Consider the following 12,984-nt stretch of genomic DNA (forward strand, 5'->3'; position numbering starts at 1 on the left):
TTTTCTGCTGTGTTTTTCCACTTTGCTTCTGTTCTTTTTTGTTCTAGACTTTTCCCATAAATGCCATCCACCCTTCCATATGGTGGCTAATTAGCACCATGTGGACAGATATTTATGCTTCTCTGTACTCTGCATCTGTAATCTCTCAAAGTGTTTCCTGTGTTTTCCCATTTTCCCTACATTTGGGGGGTATCTTCTCAGATTTGTCTGTCATCCGGGATTCCATTTTCTGCAATTTCACTTCTCTTTAAAGAGAGGGCATTGTGGGAGGCCTGGGTGGCTCCGTGGGCTAAGCATCTTGACTCTTGATCTCAGCTCAGGGCTTGATCTCAGCGGTCATGAGTTTAAGCCCCACATTGGGCTCTGCACTGGGTGTGAAACAAAATTTTTTTTTTTTTTTTTTTAAACAAACAACACTTGCTTTCACCTCTTCCTCACTGAAATTAGACTCAGCAAGTCAACTGGGAGTGTGGCTAGCTTGGTCCTGCTCTCCGCCCTTTCTCAGACTGATCAGCTAGAGGGCAGGTTGAAGGTGGAGGTCTCAACCCCATTTCCAGAGTTTAGAAGCCACTGCCCTAGGGGTGCCTGGGTGGTTCAGCGGGTTAAGTCTTGGGCCTAGGCTATGGGCTTGTGGGTTGTGGGTTTGAGCCCCTCATCAGGCTTCGTACTGGTTTTATTGCAGTGATGTTTTCTCCCCCTTTCCTGTGTTGTCCCCTTGCTGTTGTGAGCCAGTAAACAACCACGAAATCAGTACTTGAGATCCCGCATCTCAACATGAGTTTTAACTTGAACGTCTGAAATGGATCGTACCTCCTTGGCTAGGACAGAAAACACCTTTCTGTTCACTTAAATCTCCTATAATTAGCATTTTAATTGAACGCAAACAAAAACTTGGAAACACCTAGATTCCTTTCAAGAATTTTACACCCAAAGAATCTCTTTTGTAGATATTACAGCCTAAGAATTAGTTCCGTGCAAACCTTATTAATCTCAGCATTTTCCCAATGCCCTTCAAGTCTCTCATGTGAATCAACAAAATTCTCTTTTCGTACATTTATGAATCAAATTTTAAAAGGTCTACTTGTTGGAGAACATTTGACCATTATAATCTCCTTTTGTATTATAAAAGCAGATCTTCGGCCATCAGTTTTAACCCTCAGCTCATTTATTGCAGATGAACAAGTACCTATTCCTCCAACATTGAGGAAACAGAATCAGCGTAAACTTCTAGAAAAACCGAGGCAAGAGTATTTTTTTTCTGGGCAAAGTATCATTTCCTAGAAAGAAAAGGTACAGAAGAGTAGAAAGACAAAGTTGGGGAAAATGCCTTACACTTACTTTCAAAGGTTTGTCCCACCTGACCCAACACATTGGATTTTTTTCCTTTTTTCTTTTTTTTTTTTTTTTTAATTCCTCTAGGGGCGCCTGGGTGGCTCAGTCGGTTAAGCAGCTGACTTCAGCTCAGGTCATGATCTCACAGTTTGTGAGTTGAGTTCGAGTCCTGCATTGGGATTCTTTCCCTCTCTCCTTCTCTGTCCCTCCCCGACTTGCGTGCTCTCTCTCAAAATAAATAAACTTAAAAAATTTTTGTTTTTAATTTTTTTAAGGAAAGGAAAGGAAAGGAAAAGAAAGGAAAGGAAAGGAAAGGAAACTTTAAAGATGGCAGAGTATTTCCACACAGTATTTGATCCATTTTGTGGCCCCGTGGTCCCTCCCAGTGAGGGTGCTTACTTAGCTCCAGCCAGCCTGGGACTCGGGAACCGCTTATTTAATAGCCAGAGGAATGCTCTCCTGACACGACCTAAGCCAACTGCTTTTGAGCTCCAAGGAATCTGGATTGGAAATAAACGGAACTCGGTATTCGCTTTGGAGGGCGTTCTAAACAGGCACCGGCGTGAGATAAAAATCATAGAGTGACTTTGTTTTCTATCATTCCTTAAAATATGTATGGTTTGCTAGTTCCTCTCACGGTGAGGGAGCGAAAGGGGGGTGGGGAGAGGGGAGGGGAGTGAGGGACAGCTGCCGCGACCTTTCTGGTCACTTTGTGATGAGGACCGCTCCCCAGGCTATGACGACAGCATCCATCCATCCGTGTAATAGGGCAGGTAGCGTCATCGGCAGGGGATCCTACTCTTGGGGACTCACGGAATTTGGAGGGACCCCCTCCGCGCCTACATTTCGCTTAGCCTGGATGAACACATTTTTATTTCAGCTGTTTGTTCTTTATTGGGTCAACATCTAGGTTTGTCCCCTCATAGATGTGATCGGCCCTCCAGGCTGCCCCTGTAGATAGCACCTACGAAGGCACACAGATCATGTCTACACCACGAGAAGAACTCGTGTGTCTCTTGTCCCCCAGTACGTCCCCCCAAAGGTACGCAGACACCTTCTTTCCACCTGACTCTCTCTTGCCCATTAGGTTTCCTAAGCAAAGATATGCATCAGGCCACCGAGACTCCCAAATCCTGCGGACACATATCAGGCTGTCCAGGGGGTGGGGGGTCCCGCTGGCCTAGCCCCTCTCACTAGGTCCGAACTGTGGCGTGAGCAGCCTCGCCTCCCCTTTGGGCAGCTCTCTCCCAAAGTTCAGAAGCCACATTCAGTCTCTTCTCGGATCCCTTCGATGCTCTCAGTATGGGCCCTGAGGACCTTACTCGGCTCACGGTTTCTCGGCCACAACATTTTTTTTTTCCTTTCTTTGCCAGTTCTGTGGTGACTCACCTCTCAACTCACTTTAGCTCTATGTTCTCTCTTGTTAGAGTCTCAGCACAAGCTTCCATTTGAACAGCGTGCTGCACTTGAGCGGTGGAAAGGAAGGACTGGGGTGGAGGTGGGGGCATTTCTCTTCTCTGCACAGGAGCGGGGGTCCCCCCAGGGGTCCAGGCCTGGCATGCTACTCCGGGATGGGGGTAAGAGGGTCCTAACACGTACATCTCCAGCTGTCTACCCTCTGCCTCTGCCCGGTCAGCAGAGCAGGGCTGTGCTCTGACAGAGGAGACCCTCAGTGACCCTCCACCTTGCCTCCCGGACCCAAGCTCTGGTGGAGGGAGTGAGGACACCCCTTTTTGGGGGGCTCAGTGCTGCGGCATCTCGCTTCTCTCCACCCTCGAAGGAAGTGGCCCAGTCTCCATTTCCACGTGGCCCGAAATCCAGACCCAGGCCACACAGACCCAATTATCGCCAGCGACCCTCCACTGCCCTCAGCCTTCTGACCACCGGGCCTTTGAACCAGAATCTCCTGGGGAGGCCGACCTTCCCTGGGGAGGCCCAGAGAGAGCCAATGGCTCTGTGAGAGACTCAGAGGGTGAGAAATGGAGCAGTGCCCCCCCACCCACTTCCTAGAACAGGTACGAGAACACACAAAGGACATCCTCACCAACCTCAGACCTTTCCGAGTTGTGAGAAAGGGCTGGGCCCAAGGAAGCACCTCCCACTTTCTAGGAACTCGAGAAAATTCCTCAAGTCCTCGCCCGCACCTTCCAAGCCAAAAAGACACCTCCTCTAGTCCCAGCCGACTCTCAGCTGCGTGGACACTCCCATCCCTCGCCCCCAAGTGTAGGCAGGGAGACCATTCAGGCATCCCCAGTGAAGGGGAGAGAGAAACTCTGGATCCAGACTCTTGTCCTGGAGCGTGTCGATGGCAAGGTTGCCTTGGAATTTTTGCAGAATCTGGACGGCAGAGATGTTGGGGAGCATGAAGACCGGTGCAGCTCCTATAGGCAGCGACCAATTCAGAAAGGAAGGGGCTAAGGGAAGCCAGCATGGGACCTGATGGCTACCACCCAGGCCCCCAGTACTCACCAGCTCCCCTCTCCCTGGCTGCCCCTGGGACACCCCCCCCCCACACACACACACACGTTGCAGCAGCCCACACTTCGCACCTCCTTAGTTAGCATCAGCCAGCTATCAGTGCGCGACCAGAAGGGAGACGGGGTCGTGGTCGAGAAAAAAGGGTCTGGAGAGAGTGTCCCAAAGGAGCCTGCATCTGGCTGTCAGGTGGCTGGACAAGGGTCGCTTCTAGAAGGCGGGAAGCTGGGGCCCCTGGGTGGCTCAGTCGGTTAAGCAGCCGACTTCGGCTCGGGTCATGATCTCGCGGTCCGTGAGTTCGAGCCCCGTGTCTGGCTCTGTGCTGACTGCTCGGAGCCTGGAGCCTGCTTCGGATTCTGTGTCTCCCTCTCTCTGACCCTCCCCCATTCATGCTCTCTCTCTGTCTCAAAAATAAATAAACGTTAAAAAAAAAAAAAATTTAGAAGGCAGGAAGCTTCCCAGGGGGAACGGAGTCCAATCACCACCAGGTGGCGCTCCAGTTGAAGACTCCGGCAGGTGCAGGATTGCTAGTTTGTTTGTTTGCTTCAATATAATTTGTTGTCAAATTGGCTTACATACAACACCCAGCGCTCATCCCAACAAGTGCCCTCCTCAATGCCCATCACCCATTTCCCCTTTCCTCCACCCCCCATCAACCCTTAGTTTTTCTCTGTATTTAAGAGTCTCTTATGGTTTGCCTCCCTCCCTCTCTGTTTGTAACTATTTTTTCCCCTTTCCCTTCCCCCGTGGTCTTCTGTTAAGTTTCTCAAGATCCACAAATCAGTGAAAACATATGATGTGTGTCTTTCTCTGACTGATTTATTTCACTCAGGATAGTACCTTCCAGTTCCATCCATGTTATGGCTGATGGCATGATTGCCTTCTTTCTCATTGCCAAGTACTATTCCATTGTATGTATAAACCACACCTTCTTTATCCATTCATCAGTTGATGGACATTTAGGCTCTTTCCATCATTTGGCTATTGTTGAAAGTGCTGCTATAAACTTTGGGGTACACGTGCCCCTAAGCATCAGCACTCCTGGATCCTTTGGGTAGATCCCTAGTAGTGCTATTGCTGGGTCATAGAGTAGTTCTATTTTTAATTTTTTGAGGAACCTCCACACTGCACCAGTTTGCATTCCCACCAACAGTGCAAGAGGGTTCCCCTTTCTTCACATCCTCGCCAGCATCTATAGTCTCCTGGTTTGTTCATTTCAGCCACTCTGACCGGGTGTGAGGTCCCAGGATTGTTGAAGCATCCCCAGGACGAGGTTTTGTAAAATGGGGTATTGCAAAGCATGTTGCTGGACCCTCACGGCTTGCATCCTTCTTTTCCCGGGAGACCAGCTGGAAAGAGGCACTTCAGAAGTCCTAAGTCCTAAGCCACACACAGGCGAGGAGGTAGTTCAAGCCTTCACCCTCATCTATGTGGATCGTATTCAGGACACGCATTTACTTACTCAAAAGGGCAAGTCCTTGGTGGGAAAACATCTTGATATTAACCCAGGGCCAGACGGTTATTTTGAAATGTGTAATTTTGTTACACCTTAATATAGACCATGTTAACAATTGACTTGATGTTTTTAATTGAAAACTGTGTTTTCCCCTGCTTCATTGAGGCATCACTGGCAAATCGTTTTGCAAACGTTTTTGTTTTAATTTTTTTAACGTTTATTTATTTATTTTATGTTTTTATTTTTTTTAATTTTTGAGAGAGAGAGAGAGAGAGAGAGAGAGAGAGAGAGACAGGGTGAGTGGGGGAGGGGCAGAGAGAGAGGGAGACAGAATCCAAAGCAAGCTCCAGGCTGTGAGCTGTCAGCACAGAGCTCAATGTGGGGCTCAAACTCACAAACTGCGAGATCATGACCTGAGCCGAAGTCAGATACTTAACCAACTGAGCCACCCAGGTGCCCCAAGATGCACTTATTCTTAACATTTTATTCTTTTTGTGTTATCATGTACCCTTTTTCTATATACATATTTTTTTCTGAATCATTTGAGAGCAAATGCATGCATTATGCTTTCTTACCTCTGCACACTTCACTGTGAATTTCCCAATAATAAGGATATTATTTTACATAACCATGGTATAGTTATCAACTTCAATAAATTTAACATGGATGTAATACTTTTATCCACTCTACTGCTTGTATTGCACTTTTGAAAAACGGAACCAATATGTCCTTCGTAGTATTTTTTCTCCCGCGTAGGATCCAGTTAAGGATCATATATTGTATATAGGCATCATGCCTTTAGCTCTTAACCTGGAACAGGGATTCAACCTTTCTTTGTCTTTTAGGTCATTAACGTTTTTAAAGAACGCAATCGTTATTTTTTTAAATTTTTTTTTTACGCTTTATTTATTTTTGAGAGAGACAGAGCATGAGTGGGAGAGGGGCAGAGAGGGAGGAAGACAGAATCCGAAGCAGGCTTCAGGCTCTGAGCTGTCAGCACAGAGCCGGACACAGGGCTCAAACCCACAAATCACGACCTGAGCCGAAGCTGGATGCTTAACTGACTGAGCCACTCAGGCACCCCATTTAGCAAAAGTGTTTTTTTAAATTTTTTTATGTTTATTTACTTTTGAGAGAGAGAGAGAGAAAGAGAGCATGAGCAGGGGAGGGGCAGAGAGAGAGGGAGACACAGAATTTGAAGCAGGTTCCGGGCTCCGAGCTGTCAGTACAGAACCCGACGTGGGGCTTGAACTCACGAACCACAAGATCATGACCTGAGCCGAAGTTGGACGCTTAACCGACAGAGCCCCCCAGGTGCCCCTTAACAGAAATTTTAGTTAAGTACTTGGCATTGTTATTCGGCAATTTCATGGCTATGAAAAATCATAACATGTAAATGAAGTTAACATGTACAGGCATACCTTGGAGATATTGTGGGTTCTGTTCCTGACACAGCAATAAAGTCAGCCACATGAATTTTTTTGGTTTCCCAGTGCCTATACAAGTATGTTTATATTATATGTAGCCTATGAAGTGTGCAATAGCATAATGTCTTAAAAAACAATGTATATACCTTAATTTCAAAATACTTTATTGCCGGCCACCTGGGTGAGGCGTTGGTTGAGCGGACGTCCGACTCTTGACCTTGGTTCAGGTCATGATCTCACGGTTCATGGGTTCAAGCCCTGCATCAGGCTCTGCGCTGATAGGAATTCTCACTCCCTCTCCCTCTCCCCAACTCGAGCTCTCTCTCTCTCTCAAAACAAAATAAATAAGCTTTTAAAAGTATATGAAAATACTTAATTACTAAAAATGCTAACCATCATCTGAGCTTCCAGCAAAGCAAAATGAGTGCTCACAGATCACCATAACAAATATCACAATGAAAAGGTTTGAAATATTGCAAGAATTACCAAAATGTGACACCAAGACAACAAGATGAACAAATGCTGTTGGAAAAAAATGGCATCATTAGATTTGCCACGAACCTTCAATTTGTAAAATACACAATATCCACAGGGGTGCCTGGGTAGCTCGGTCGGTTAAGAATCCGACTCTTGGTTTCAGCTCAGTCTCAGGTCATGATCTCACGGGTTGGTGAGTTCGAGCCCCACATCAGGCTCCGCACTGACAATGCAGAGCCTGCTTGGGATTCTCTCTCTCTCTCTCTCTCTCTCTCTCTCTCTCTCTCTCTTTCTCTCTCTCTCTCTCTCCCTCTCTCTCTGCCTGTCCCTCCCCCCACTGGCATTCACGCTCTCTCTCTCTCTCCCTCAAAATAAACTTTAAAAAAATAATTTAATACTGATGATTATAAAATAGATAGACACACAGATAGATGTGGAATGACCCCCTCATAAAGGACAACATCAAGGGCCAACTTGTAAACTTGAGGAAATTACTAGTGTTGGAATATTATCGCTTTGCCATCATCATAGTAAAAATGGATCACGCAAGAATCATCCATGAATGTTAAACATTAGGGAACCAGTGGGAAATTATACTGAGGAGCAAGATGTTTATACTGTCTTGAAGTATCTCAAACACACACTTCTTATTAGTTGCAGGCAAAAAGACATTATAACTTATAGATATGGGATAAAACTTTCACTGGGTAATCAAAGTTATTACCAAGGAATTTTTTTTCCTTTTTACCAACCACTGTGAGGGACAGATGGACGTCGTGTTCCTCTGTAGGCGAGGCAAAACTTTACCTCTACCCTCTTAGAGTCTTTGGCTGGACCTGAGAATTAAATTGAGACAGATTAAGGGGGTGGGGGGGGAAATGAGGATTTATTTAATGTAAATTTCACGTGGCCCCTGAGCTCTCATAAGAAAACAAAGACCCAGAGAAATGGCAAAATCTAAAAGCTGTTTAACCAGGTTAAATTGTGGAACAAAGACAAGCAGTTGTGGAAAAGTAACTAAAATGTAGGGGGAGGTTAAGGGAAGATAAGAATTATCAACAAGGTCTGTTTGCAAAGAATTCTCTCCGCCTTGACTCCCAGTCTGTGGTGATAAAAATGTCTCGTTCCTCCTTCTGTAGGGAAGATATCTTTCACATGGGTTTTATGTCTATTTCCAGGAAGAAAGGGAGGGGGGGGTAAGTGTCAGAGTCTTATACCTGCTGTTTAGCAGCGTATTTTGGGTGACATATTCTGCTGCCCTTCACTTCCAATTGTCAAACCCTGACAAAGAACCAGGATCACCCATCTTGTCTTTCTTTTTTTTTTTTTAAATGCTTATTTGTTTTTCTTTTAATTTTTTTTTTTTTTTTAGATTTATTTATTTTTGATAGAGAGACAGAGCACAAGTGGGGAAGGGGCAGAGAGAGACGGAAGACACAGAATCCGAAACAGGCTCCAGGCGCTGAGCTGTTGGCAGAGTGTCCGACGCGGGGCTCGAACTCACAAACCATGAGGTCATGATCTGAGCCGAAGTCGGACGCTCAACGCTCAACCGACTGAGCCACTCAGGCGCCCCAGAATTTTCTTTTTTTTTTTTTTTAATGTTTATTTATTTTAAGAGAGAGGGAGTGCGCATGAATGGGGGAGGGGCAGAGAGAGAGAGAATCCCAGGCAAGTTCTGCACTGCCAGCTCAGAGCCTATGCGGGCTCAACCCCACAAACCGAGAGACCATGACCTGAGCCGAAATCAAGTCAGACACTCAACCCACTGAGCTACCCAGGCGCCCTATAGTCTATACCGGGTTTTCACCTCTCTGATCAATGATCTGAGATCCCTCCCTCTTTTCATGATAGCCTTCCAGCTTATTCCTACAGTCCCAAGTTCTCTGACCACATGGGAACTCCCAGGGCATTGAATTCACTTCTCTCTCTCTCTCTTTTTTTTTTTTTTTTTTTAACGTTTATTTATTTTTGAGACAGAGAGAGACAGAGCCTGAACGAGGGAGGGTCAGAGAGAGAGGGAGACACAGAATCTGAAACAGGCTCCAGGCTCTGAGCCCTGAGTCGGGCTCGAACTCACGGACTGCGAGATCGTGACCTGAGCCGAAGTCGGACGCTTAACCCACTGAGCCACCCAGGCGCCCCTGAATTCACTTCTCAAGAACGAGTTCCCACCTCTCCTCTTTTTTATTGCCCAGTTTCATCCACAGTTATCTGGAAACAAACACTAAGTGGACCATGACCTCCTTTTGAGAGAGTTCTTTTTCCCCTGCGTCCTTTGACATCTCAGGCTCCTGACTGTCCTCAAGCTACCGTAAACACTTCTTGCCAGTGTCTGCTGCAAGGCCCGTCTCAAAAGGACTAGTTGAACCATTCCAAGATTGTCCCCAACCCTGTGCTCTCCTCCGACTATACAGGATCTTGGAAATCTCGTGCATTTCTTCAACTGCTTCAGTTTCTTCCATTGTTATCTCTCTGGTGACAGGGTCTAAACACTCAGATCTATATTTCATTCCTGCAGTGCTACATCTACAGAAAGTTAAAATGAAATGTATCCCAAACTGAACCTTAACTCCCTCCTCTACACAAATACAATCCAGCGCTGCTGTTATCTCTACACAGAGCCCTATTGTGATCAGTTCATTTCCACACCGACACCCAAACAGTTCTCCCACCCCATGTTCATAACACCTCTCGGGTCTCAGATTCAACGTCAGCTCCTCGAACAATGCAATCGTTGGTATTGAAATTGAAAGGATAATGTTTCCACCTCCAAAAAGCAATTGGAAAACCGATTTCACCCATTTCTTTTTCACATGAGGGAGTGGACTTGGTAACATAATTTCTAACCACTACCGGTCACAATGGGGCCCCCCCAAGAGAGAAAGCTGAAAAGCTGAAATTAATGAAGTCATCTGAGATTGTCACTGGGTCATGAGCAATCTTCAAACATGTCAATCGTGGCAAGTGAACACGAGGTCAGGTTAAGAAGTATACTTTTAAAGTAGTAATTGATGAGTTTGTTTCCATTAAAGCCAGGAGGGTCCATTTATTATCAATTTTCTTTTGCTATAAGATGAATTTAAAATCACGTGACTTTTAAATCCTCTGCCTTTGCAATTTTTCAATCCCTTTCCAAGCGCTGCGTCGTTCCGTGCTATGAGAGCGCTGGGCTCCCCTCGGGTTTGGGGCTTACATGGGACGGGAAGGCACGACACTTCGCCCACTCCCGCCACCGCCGTCCGCCCTGCTCCCCCCTCTGCATTTTGCAAACACTCCCAGGGACGTTTTTCCAAAACAGCGAATGCAGAAGCTTTTATTTTTCTGGAGTGTCCTCGTGTGTCCTATCGTATGCTTCCTCGCGTCATAGTTTATCAAGGCTTGCTTTATAACAGCAGCCGTCCACCGAGGCGTGTGGGACGAGGGACAGAGCCCCACGCTCAGCCGCGGGCGTGGGGTGGACACCCAGCACTTTCCTCCCGTCCAGGGGTCAGAGCGCCCAAAGCCCTGGCCGAACGCGCAGGCGCGCTCCGCGGATCAGAAAGGGCGAGTTCGCGCGCCCTCTTGTGGCCGTCGGGGCTCAGCGCACGGAGTTTTACAGTGTTGGCGTGTGCCCCCTGCTGGCCGTCTGCTGAATCACTGGACCTGAACTTTCCATTTCCTCCAGAGGACTCCATTTGTGGGTGTGCGTTATTCACCGTGCTCTCTTACAATCCCTTTTCGTCGTGCAAAGTGGAAAGCAAGCATGCGCAACCGTTTTCCCCAAACATGGAGCCTTACCTGAATCAGGATGAGGGAGTGGTGGGTTCAGGTGGGACTACTGGCTGTGCCCCTGCGTGCGGCCTATCCGCATATCCCACCCCCCACCCCCCAAGCTTTCGCCTGCCCTTCACTCCAGGAGACCGTCAGGCAAATTTTTACCTGCAAGGGACTGCGCATCTTCTACCAAGACTTTGTTGTGGGTGTGGTGGAAGTCCTGAGATCGTTGTGCTTTTACGTGGCTTTCCAGCATCCAGCTATGATTGGTACAAGATTTGGAAGGTCCGACCCTAAGGTTTCATCGAGTGATCACCCTTGATTTCTCGAGCTTTGGCTTTAGTGACAAACGGAGACCACATCACTATTCCATATTTGAGCAGGCCAGCATCGTGCAGGCACTTCTGTGGCCCCTGGGGGCGACAGAACCGCAGGGTCAAGCTTTTGTCTCCTGATTGTGGAGATATTGCTGCTCAGGAGCCGCTCTGTAGGTTCGGGCAGAATCCAGCCGGCGGACTTACCATCAAGTGACTCTGTCAAATGGAGGTATCTTTGCTGAGACTCGCCGGGGTCACCTTCTCCAACAGCTTCTCCAGGGTGGGGGTGTGCTCTCACCCCTCCTCATGCGATGTGTTCTTTGTATTCTCTCGAGGTCTCACCCCGGTCTTTGGGCCTGCCCCCCCCCCCCCCCCCGAGGGTGAGCCGTGGGACATGTGGGCAGGGATCTGCCACAATAACGGAAACTTAGTTGTCGACGGTCTCTTACAGTACATCCACCAGAGGAGGAACTTTAGAAGACCCTGGGTGGGAGCTCTGGCTTCTGTGACGATTCCCAGACTGGTGATGAGCATATAGTAAAAAGCCCGCCGATGCTCTGGCTAAGGATTGCCTGACAGTCCGCCTCCATTCTTCTAACATCTGAGCCAGGGTATGGACTTGCCTTTGTGTGCTATTAGAAAATCCTGATGAGGGGCGCCTGGGTGGCTCAGTTGGTTAAGCATCTGACTTCAGCTTAGGTCAGATCTCGTGGTTCGTGGGTTCGAACCCCACTCGGGCTCTGTGCTGACAGCTCAGAGCCTGGAACCTGCTTCAGATTCTGTGTCTTCTCTCTCTCTCTGCCCCTCCCCCCTCATACTCTGTCTCTCTCTCTCTCTCTCAAAATAAATATTTTTTAAAAAAATTTAAAGAAAAAAAATTCTGATGTGCCCTACTACTCACAGCTACAGAAAGAGAGACGTTCCTTTTTAACAATTCTGTGGACTTTTCTGGAATATTTAGAAATGTTCATTTCTGGCCCATCCTCAATAGGAATCTTACGGTAAATGAGGAGAGGGTGTCTCCTTACCCGTCCTCAAATGGCATTAAGGGCACATGCTTTTGTAAGTTGTCTAAGCAACACAGCTTAGTGACAGTGAGTCTCCCTTGTCATAACTTCGGATTTCGTTCCATCAGCTGCTTTTTTTTTTAATGTTTATTTTTGAGATAGAGAGAGAGAGACAGAGCATGAGTTGGGGAGGGGCAGAAAGAGAGGGAGACACAGAATTGGAAGCAGGCTCCAGGCTCTGAGTTGTCAGCACAGAGCCTGACATGGGGCTCGAACTCACGAACTGTGAGCTCATGACCTGACCCAAAGTCCCATGCTCAACCGACTGAGCCACCCAGGCACCCCTCAGCTGCTTTTAACTATAGGCATTTTGTGGATCTAGGTTTGGGTTTGAATATGCAATATTCTAAGTATATTTTTAGACTTTGATTTACCTGCATCCATTATATACATATTTTTAAGGATACTAAACCAGCAGACATCCTGGTAGAATAGTAAACCTCATTTGACAGGTTTAATTTCTGAATATATTGAATTAAATCCAAACTGTGTACAGAATTTCCTAAAATCACAGGATGTTAAGGGCCAGTAACATCCGTGCCAGAGATTTACTGCTATTAGCTAATTCTAACAGCAAGTAACAGTCTGACTCTTCATACGTCAGTGCTTGGAAGCATGTCCCTCCTGAGCTGGAGGGGGAGGGGATTGTTGCATCGTCCGAGTTACCCTGCTGAAGG

At 47.1% G+C, this 12,984-nt stretch overlaps 1 pseudogene; it reads left to right on the plus strand.

The window, feature by feature from the left end:
- The first annotated feature begins 10,682 nt into the window (after positions 1-10,682).
- On the plus strand, positions 10,683-11,772 carry LOC122206964 (annotated as a pseudogene).
- Positions 11,773-12,984: the final 1,212 nt, after the last annotated feature.

This window comes from Panthera leo, chromosome E1 (assembly GCF_018350215.1).
Source record: "Panthera leo isolate Ple1 chromosome E1, P.leo_Ple1_pat1.1, whole genome shotgun sequence".
Taxonomy (NCBI): Eukaryota; Metazoa; Chordata; class Mammalia; order Carnivora; family Felidae; genus Panthera; species Panthera leo.